This window comes from Coenobita brevimanus, chromosome 32 (assembly GCF_032717465.1).
Source record: "Coenobita brevimanus isolate Jiangsu-jjx chromosome 32, ASM3271746v2, whole genome shotgun sequence".
Taxonomy (NCBI): Eukaryota; Metazoa; Arthropoda; class Malacostraca; order Decapoda; family Coenobitidae; genus Coenobita; species Coenobita brevimanus.
In genome coordinates, this window is record NC_136985.1 from 7,599,072 (window position 1) to 7,609,430 (window position 10,359).

Consider the following 10,359-nt stretch of genomic DNA (forward strand, 5'->3'; position numbering starts at 1 on the left):
GATCATTTCGAGATGCCTGGACACAGTGTGTTTGAAAGACTGGAGATCATAGGAAGCAGGAAATACAGACGGAGGGAGACAGTTCCAGAGTTGACCTATTGCGTAAATGAAGGACTGGGAGTAACGGATAACTCTTACATTAGAGAGTTGGACAGAAAAGGGATGAGAGTTTGCTGTTAGACGGGTGCTATGCGCCCGTTGTAGAGGTGGAGGAATGCATGCAGACAGTTCAGAGGAGCAGTGACCATTGATGTAGCGATAGAAAAGAGATATAGTTGCAACAGTGCAGCAAAGAGACAGAGGTTGAAGGAAGCCAGTAAGAGGAGGAGAGTTAATGAGACGAAAAGCCTTTGACTCCACCCTATTGAGAAGAGCTGTATGTGGGGAACCTCCCCACACATGAGAGTTGTACTCTACACAGGGGCGGATAAAACCCGTGTATAGAGTCAACAATTGTGCAGGGGTGAAGAAGGAACCGAGTCGGCTTAGCACACCTAATCTCTTAGAAGTAGATTTTACAAGAGATGTAATATGACCTTTCCAAGACAAGTCTTGAGTAGATGAAACCCCAAGCATGTTCAAAGATGATGTAGGATTAAGCTGAATATTATTAAACATTAGTGAGTACACCTGTGGAAGATTTTGTTGGGTTGATAGGTGTAAGAACTGAGTCTTTGATGCATTAAAAACAAGATTATTTTTACCCCAGTCAGAGATACGAGCCAAGTCAGATATTAGGTGTGCCATAGCCTCATCCCTTGTTTGTTGAAGTAACTGCTGAGATGGACGTTGTGGGAACCGAAGAGAAAGGTGAAGGGTGGAGTCATCAGCGTACTAGTGGATAGGGTTAGATGTACAGCTTAGGAGGTAATTGATGAATAAAAGGAAGAGAGTTGGTGATAGGGCAGAGCCCTGAGGAACACCACTGTTAACCCGTGGTGTCCCGTCGACATTCTTTAACATCCACATGTTTTGTCACTGCCAATCTCCGTCAACGTACATAAACGCGAAAAAATTGCAAGGTCCCTAATTTGCACAATTTTCAATTTTCGCTAGTGATTTTTGGTACGTATACACGTGACACCTTCCTCTACAAGATGCCAGGCAGGGACAATGCCTTACCCAGCATGACCTCCTCCCCCCTCCTGCATGCCATTGTCTCAGCAATTCACCTGTTATCAGTGACCTGGCCAGTATAGCCATGTCATGCCACGGTACGAAATTCAGGGCCAGAGTGATTCCCCAATCAATGACAATGTGGAGGACAAACTTTACATAGCATTAGAGGAAGAAACAGTTAGAAATGATGATCAGGTAATGTGGCAAAAAAAGGTCAGGTATTAGTGAGTGAAACAATGCTTATAATGCCTATATTACTGCTTGAAAACCAATATACTCTCGTACTACATATAAATTCGTACCAAGTAAATAAATAAATACCGTTTATGAGTGGTGTGGAATAGTTATCCTCCCATAGAACTCGTTTTCTTTGGTGCCAGCCTGATAGAAAACCCAGTCAGGTAAGGAGGAACTCCTACCTGTATCGAGTGTTTTAAACCTCAGGTGAGCGATTTTTCTATGAATTTTCGATGTTTCTCACCAAAAGCGAAGGTTTGAGCCAAAAAAAAAAATTTCCTAAAATGGTCGGGATTGGGGGAGTCAGTGGTGGAAAAGTGGTCGGGATGTGGCGGGTTAATAGATCTAGGAGAAGAACGATGGCCATCTACAGCAGTGGCTATAGAACTACCAGAAAGGAAGCTATTGATGAAGGCACAGATAGAAGGATTGAAACCGTAGGAGGGCAGTTTGGAAATTAAAGATTTATGCCAGACTCGATCGAAAGCCTTTGAGATGTCAAGTGCAATGGCAAAGCTTTCGCCAAAGTCCCGAAAGGAGGATGACCAGGAGTCTGAAAGGTAGGTGAGAAGATCGCCAGTGGAACGTCCCTGATGGAACCCATACTGACGATCAGAAAGAAGGTTGTGATAGGAAAGATGCTTTAAAAGTTTTCTATTAAAAATAGACTCAAAAACTTTTAAGATACAGGATGTTAAAGCAATTGGACGATAGTTAGAGGGTTGGGAATGGGCACCCTTCTTTGGGACTGGCTGAATGAAAGCAAACTTCCAGCAAGAAGGAAAGGTACAAGTTGATAGACAAAGGTGAAAGAGTTTGTCTAGGCAGGGTGTAAGCACAGAAGCACAGTTCTTGAGAACAACAGGAGGGACTCCATCAGACCCATATGCCTTATTAGAATTGAGGCCTGTGATGGTAGAAAATACATCAGCTGAAGAAATTTTAATGTCAGCCATGAGGAAGTCAGAGGAGGGAAGTGATGGAGGAACCGCACTTGAATCGTCTAAGGTGGAATTGGAGGAGAAAGTCTGAGGAAGAGATCTGCTTTATCAGTAGAAGAAATAGCTACAGAGCCATCAGAGTAGAAAAGCGGAGGGAAGGATGATGAGGTAAAGTTGTTAGAAAGGTTTTTGGCAAGGTGCCAGAAGGAGCGGGAAGAATTCGAGTTGGAGAGTTGAGAGCATTTAGTACAGATGAAATTATTTTTAGCAGAGCGAAGAACAGACTTAGCACGATTCCGGGCAGAAACATAAAAAAGATGTGATTCAGGGGTGGGTTGGCTCAGGTACCTTTTGTAGGCCCTCTCCTTGTTGCAGACAGCATTAGAACAAGCGTGATTAAACCAAGACTTTCTTGCATTAGTCAAAGGATATGAGAAAGGAATGTATGCTTCCTTGCCCGAGAGAATAACCTCTGTAATGCGCAAAGCACACTCAGATGGCTCCCGGCCATGGAAGCAACAATCATTTCAGGGAAAGTCATAGAAGTACTGCCTGAGGGCCTGCCAATCTGCAGCTCCAAAGTGCCACAGACGACGTTTCTTTGGAGGGTCCACAGGCCATACCAGAGCTATAGCACAGGTTAAAGTGATAAGGTTGTGATCGGAGAAGCCCAACAGAGAGAAACGATTAACAGTGTAAGCAGAAGGATTAGTTGTAAGGAAAAGAAGTATGTTGGAGCTCTCTCCAAGGTGGTCAAGGATACGGGTAGGGTGCTATACAAGCTCTAGGTCATTCAGGATAGAGAAGATGTAGGCTTGTTCACCAGGTGGATCCGTGAAAGGTGAGAAGAGCCAAAGATGGTGGTGAACATTGAAATCTCCTAGAATGGAGATTTCAGGGAAAAGAGAAATGGATAGAATGTGTTCCATCATAGAAGTAAGATGGTCAAAGAATTTTTGATAGTTAGTAGAATTAGAGGATAAGTAAACAACGCAGATATATTTAGTCAGAGAATGACAGGAAAGCCGAAACCAGAGTGTAGAGAATTCAGAAGAATCAAGTTCAGGAACACGAGAGCAAGATAAGTCGTTGCGTATATATACACAACAGCCACCTTTGGCTTTGAAATGAGTGTAGGGAAAGTAGGAGGATACAGAAAAGGGTTTGCTGTCAGTTGCCTCAGACAGCTGAGTCTCAGTCAGAAAAAGACGGAGAGATTTAGAGAAGGAGAGGTGGTGCTCAACAGAGCGAAAGTTAGAGGAAAGGCCGCGAATGTTGCAGAAATGAAGAAGTGAGTCAGACAGTGATTCCAGGCAGCTCGAGTCGTCACCGGGAGAGGGGCGGAAGGTGGGGGCATTTATGGTCCCCCCCCTGGGGACTTGGAGGCTATATATTTCAAAGCCATGATTATTTTTTTAAATTTTGGAAATAGAAGTGTGGTGTGTACTGTGCATGTAGTTTGGTGTTGACAGTTGGAGAAACTTGTATTGGAGAGCATGCTGGTCTACTCTCTGTGTTACTGAGACACTGAAAAGGTTCAGCAAAGGGGGATGGTCAGGAAATAATCCCGAGGGCTGATGAAACGGGAGCTCCAGCTCTCCCTGTCATCAGCTTTCTATCCACCTTGGGAGTACTGCCTTGTTCGACTGGTGCTACAGTCTGCTTCAAATAATCTCACCTCCCTGCCACAAAGTTTCTGATGAGATGTAATTTTTGTGTCACCTTATTCGTTACATTCGGTGGAGCCCTATATATATAGATAGATGGATAGATATAGATAGATAGATAGATAGATAGATATGTAGATAGATAGATAGACCGATAGACATATAGACAGATAGATTGATATATATATATATATATATATATATATATATATATATATATATATATATATATATATATATATATATACACACACACACAGTACATGTGCAGAGAGAGAGAGAGAGAGAGAGAGAGGGGGTGAGGGGAGTGAGGGGAGTGAGGGAGGGAGGTAGGTAGATAGACAGACAGATTGAAAGACAGATCCCAAGACTGACGGATTAATAGACAGACGTATATGGAGTGGTTCCTTTGGGGTGGCAGTTAACGTGCTTGCATATACAACTGTGCATGTGTTCAGGGGTGGTTGGTGATGTCACTTTCCTCGCGCATGCAATGGCATCATCAGATATTGGCGCTTCTGCAATCCTCCACCATCACATTTATAACACAATAGGATAACTGACGAATTCCATGCATTTTATTGTTACGCAGAGGCGTGTGGTGAATTACATCGGCATGTGGAAGGCACGCTGGCACAGTGTGACAATGTTATGTAAAGCAGGTAACAAAGCATGAATGTTATGGGTGTCTGTGCATCCTTACTGACTACACTCTGTTATGTGGCATGATCAGACTGTAATGTGGGATGCAGCATGATCAGACTGTAATGTGGGATGCAGCATGATCAGACTGTAATGTGGGATGCAGCATGATCAGACTGTAATGTGGGATGCAGCATGATCAGACTGTAACGTGGGATGCAGCATGATCAGACTGTAATGTGGGATGCAGCATGATCAGACTGTAATGTGGGATGCAGCATGATCAGACTGTAATGTGGGATGCAGCATGATCAGACTGTAATGTGGGATGCAGCATGATCAGACTGTAATGTGGGATGCAGCATGATCAGACTGTAATGTGCTGCCAGAGAACGTGCAGAGTGGAAAGCCGCCATTTGGTGACCAAGGCTGGCATACGCAAGCAGGTTGGAGCCTTTATTAACAAAACAATATAGTGGTCATGTCTATTACATCACTTCAGCTAACACCAGTTATATTCGGCTGGAGGTAAGTTACGAGAACCAGATGGTGTTAATATAATCAAAATTAACACTTTCATGATTAGAATAAAGGTAGTATTTTATTGCAACTGAAGTCAAACATTCTTAGTCATTTGAAGATGAAGATTCACTGACTTCATCTCTCTCGAGAACCATAACTTTACTCTCCCCTACATTCACCTTTAGCAGATGAGGAAATGGAAAATGTGAGTACGTTTAAGTATTTGGGTAGTGTGATGAGTAAGGATGGAAGTTTGGAGGATGAAGTGCCTGAAAGGGTACAACAAGGAGGAAAGGTTGTTGGTTCCTTGTCGGCAGTGATAAGAAACAGGGAAGTGAGCATGGAAGTGAAAAAGTTACTACATGACATTATTGTGACACCAACTCTAACGTATGGAAGTGAAGCTTGGACGTTGTTGGAGGGACACAAGTCAAGAGTGAGAGCAGTGGAAATGCGTTATTTGAGAGGAGTCTGTGGAGTCACATGGAGAGACAGACTGACAAATGAGAATGTGAAGGAGCGTTGTGGTGGGGATGTGATAGGAAGCGTTAAGAGAAACACATTGAGGTGGTTTGGCCATGTGGAGAGGATGGAGAGTGAGAGACTGACGAGGAAAGTGTATGTGAGTGAGGTGGAGGGGGGGAGAGGGAGGGGAAGGCCAAGGATGAGATGGAGGGATGAAGTGGAGAGGTATATGAGAGAGGGGGATATGAACTGGGAGCAGGGCGTGAAATGGAAGGGGAAAGGGTAACGTGGAGGAGATTTGTTTGTGGCCACCCCGTATGGGACTAAGGTGTCTGGCAATAGATAGATAGACAGGGTGAAGATGAAAGCCTGAAGTACAATCAACAGAAAAAGTATGGCACACTTGGGGTACGATGGCTGTGATAATGGCCGAGTTTTGTTGGCCACACGAGAATCAATTAACCTAGTGCCTTAAACCCAGCCGCCACAATGTGACCTGTTGTGTCATTTGCAGTGCTACTAATTACCAAGGATAATAGTGACACTTATAATCCCAGGCTGCTCCGTATATCACAAGGCTTCGTCTAGTTTTCTGAATGATACCTGCTGTTAGAGGCTCCACACTTTTTGGCTGACTGTACGTATTCTCTTCGGTTAAGAAGTTTCCCAAGCACCTCTTCCTTAGCGATTCATTTTTCTGGTTACAGCTGGCTAATATCGTTTTATAAGTTATTTATGCAGTGTATTGTGATATTTGAATAATTTAAGTAATGCGGAAGAGGACGGCAACGTGCACTAGTTTCGTTTCGTTTATTAATGGCTTCAACATGCAACATGCTTGTATACGTCGGCCTTGGTTACCTAATGGCGGCTCTACATGCTGCTTGATCTCTGGCAGCCTCCTTGTTCAGTCTCTTATCCCTGTGGTCACACTCAATGACCTCGTCCTAGGTCTTGTTCGGTCTACCTCTTTCAATCCTACCCCTAACATTAACACTTCTTACTTTCCGCACCCATTTATCATCCCCCATCCTCACTACATGCCCAAACCATCTCAGTCTACCTCTCCTCATCACAACACCAATACACTCCAGTCCACAGTGTATAAGACGCACTGCACATCCACCTAATCATTGCCATTTCTGTATGCTTGAGCCTCCTAATATCCTCTTCCATTACTGCCCAGGTCTCACTATCATACAGCATTACACTTCTAACACATGCTGCATACAAAGACCCCTTAGCATGGAAGGAGTGGTCTCTCACTATTAGGAGAGGCAACAGATCCCTGAACTTCTTCCAGGCAAAGTAAATACTAAATAATTACTAAGCAAAAGGAATCGCAAAGGAAGAGTTGTTAGGAAGCTTCCTTATGCGACAAGAGTACAAGCCTGAGTCTTCACTTGGTATTCTCGTCAGTTGAGGAAGCTCCCTAACAACTTTTCCTTAGAGATTTGTTTTGCTACTTGCACCTTACTGTCCTTGGCTGTTACATTAATCCTTCTAGTGTCTCTGCATAAATAATGTACAAGAGGCTATTACCTAGCAATATCCAAAAATAAATCGCTAGGGAAGAGGTATTAAGAGCCACCTTACCCGTCCAGAATACGGGGCATAGGAACCTGGAAGTGTTAGGAATATATCACATTTTTTATTTTACATGATTCTGGACTATGTGGTTGTGTCTAGGAATGTAATAGGAAGATTGTTGGATGTGAGAGTTCTGAGAGGGGAGGGTGGAGGTATGTCTGACCACTACCTGGTGGAGGGAAAGTTAAGAGTAGGTAAGAGATGGGTGAGAGCTAGGAGGGTTAGGTGTGGCAGGGAGGTTTTGAAAGTGAGTGAGTTGGATAAAAGAGAGAAAAAGATAGAGTATCAGGAGAAATTGAAAGATGAGTGGAACGCAGTGAAAGATCGGGAAAATGGCAGTGTGGAGGAGGAATGGCAGTTGTTTAAGAGTAATGTGGTGGAGCATGCAGAAGAGGTGTGTGGTGTGAGACGTGTGGGTGGTGGTGTAAGAAAAGGAAGTGAATGGTGGTGCGAGGAAGTAAGTATGGCTGTGGCTGAGAAGAGACGTGCATATGAAGTGTGGCTGCAGAGGAAGGATGAGATGTCATATGAAAGATATAAGGAAAAGAGGAATAGAGCGAGAAGGGCTGTGCGTGATGCTAAAGTGGCAGCAGATGAGAGGTGGGGTAGGCGGCTGACAGAGAATTTTCAACAGAATAAGAAAATGTTTTGGAAGGAGGTGAAAAGGGTGCGAAAGGGAGAGTCTGGGAAGGAAGAACGAGTAAAAGCAGAGGATGGAAGGATGTTAATTGAGATGGATGCAGTAAGGAAGAGATGGGCAGAGTATTTTGAAAGATTGTTAAATGTAGAGGAGGAAAACGTGGCTGAGATTGTGGCAGATAGAAGGGTGCAAGGAATAAATGTGTTGGGAGAGTTGAATGATTCTTTGATCACGAAGGAGGAAGTGGAGAAGGCAGTAAAGGAGATGAAAACAGGGAAAGCTGCAGGTATGGATGGGTGTGCTGTGGAATGCCTGAAGGGTGGTGGAGTGACTATTGTTGACTGGTTAGTAAGATTATTGAATGTGTGCTTTGAGAAAGGTATGGTGCCAATTGACTGGGCAAGTGCTTGTGTGGTCCCGTTGTATAAAGGCAAGGGTGATAAGTATGAATGTACTAGCTTTAGGGGTATAAGTCTGTTGAGTGTTGTAGGTAAAGTGTATGGTAGAGTGTTAATTATGAGAGTTAGAGAGGGTACAGAGGGAGTGATTAGTGATGAGCAGTGTGGCTTTAGGAGAGGGAGGGGATGCGTTGATCAGGTGTTTGCTGTGAGACAAGTGTGTGAAAAGTATTTAGCGAAAGGCAAGGATGTGTTTTGGGCATTTATGGATTTAGAGAAAGCGTATGATAGAATTGATAGGGAGGCTTTGTGGACTGTTTTAAGATTGTATGGACTTGATGGTAGGTTACTAAAAGGGGTGAAAAGTTTTTATGTAAATAGTAGAGCGTGTGTAAGAGTGGGAAATGCTGTGAGTGATTGGTTTCCCGTGAGAGTGGGGCTGCGACAGGGATGTGTGATGTCGCCTTGGTTGTTTAATATTTACATGGATGGTGTTGTAAGGGAGGTGAATGCAAGAGTTTTAGGTGGTCTGAGTTTGGTAAATGTTGATGGAGGAGAGTGGAATCTGAAGCAACTGCTGTTTGCAGATGATACTGCATTGGTGACTGATTCAGAGGAGAAATTGAGACAGTTGGTAGAGGAGTTTGGAAGGGTGTGTGAAAGGAGGAAATTGAAAGTAAATGAGAATAAGAGTAAAGTGATGAAGTGTACGAGGTTGATAGATGGTAGGGGGATGAATATTGTTTTGAATGGTGAGTTGCTTGAGGAGGTAGATTGTTTTAAATATCTAGGGTCACATGTTGCTGTGGATGGAAGAATAGATGCAGAAGTGAAGTTTAGAATTAATGAAGTAGGAAAGGTGCTGGGAGGAATGAAAAAGTGTTTAAATGTCGTTCGCTTAGAATGGATGTAAAGAGAAGGCTGTATGAGGGTGTTGTGGTACCGACTGCGTTATATGGGGCTGAAACATGGAATATGGGTGTAGCAGAGAGGAAAAGTTTGAATGTAATGGAGATGAGATGTCTGAGGAGTATGTGTGGAGTGACGCGTATGGATCGAGTGCGAAATGACGAAGTGCGAAGGAGAACTGGAGTTGTTCGGGAGATGGCTGGTAGAGTTGAGCAGAGGGTGTTGCAATGGTTTGGGCATATGGAGAGAATGGATAATGAGCGATTGGTGAAAAAGATAACTAGATCTGATGTGAGAGGTGTAAGACTGAGAGGAAGACCACGAATAGGATGGATGGACAGTGTGAAGAGAGCGCTGGATGCGAGAGGGATGTCTGTTGAGCAAGGAAGAGTGGCTGTGCGTGACAGAAATAAATGGAGAGAAATTGTGAATGAATAAGTGATGACGCAGCCCTGAGGGGATATTCTCCTGCATTTGGTCTGATCAGCTAGTCAGGTCAGGTGCGGGTAAGGGGATGGGTCTGTTATGATGTGGCAGGGGTAAACCAGTTCTGCTGTCGGGCCCTGCTGTGGATGTCACTGCTTGCATTGCGCAGTTGACCCTTGTGCGGTGTGATGCGGTGAGGACCTGTCCGTTCTCCCCTTCGGGGCTAAGATGCGAATGAATGTGTTCGAATGGATGAGTAAATGGAGAGTGAGTCGTCCTGTCTCGGCTACCTCCCTTTCCTTGGGGGAAGCAGCCTAGGTATATAGATAGATAGATAGATGATTCTGGTCGGGTAAGGAAGCTCCCTAACATCTTTCCCTTAGCGATCTATTTGTTGATATGGCTGGTTAATAGCTTTTTGTACGATATTCATGCAGAATATGAAGATAGTGGTGAGATTCATGTAACACACAAGAGGACAGTAAGGTGTAAGTAGCTTAGGAAAGGGTATCAGGACAATGCGGGCCTTGATGATAGGATTATATTTAATTCTAACTAACTTGGTTTGATATACTGTATTATATATCGTATCAGATCTTGTGATAAATACCCAGAGTTAAATTACTGTAAGGACTCAATAAACTGGATGGATATGCATGAAAGGCAGAAAACGAATGATAGAAGTGAAGGAAGAAGTAGGCAGCACTACATCAAGTGAGTGGCGACCATCATCCACTCACTTCATGTAGTGCTGCCTACTTCTTCCCTCACCCTTATCATTCTTTTTCTATGTCTGTCCTCCT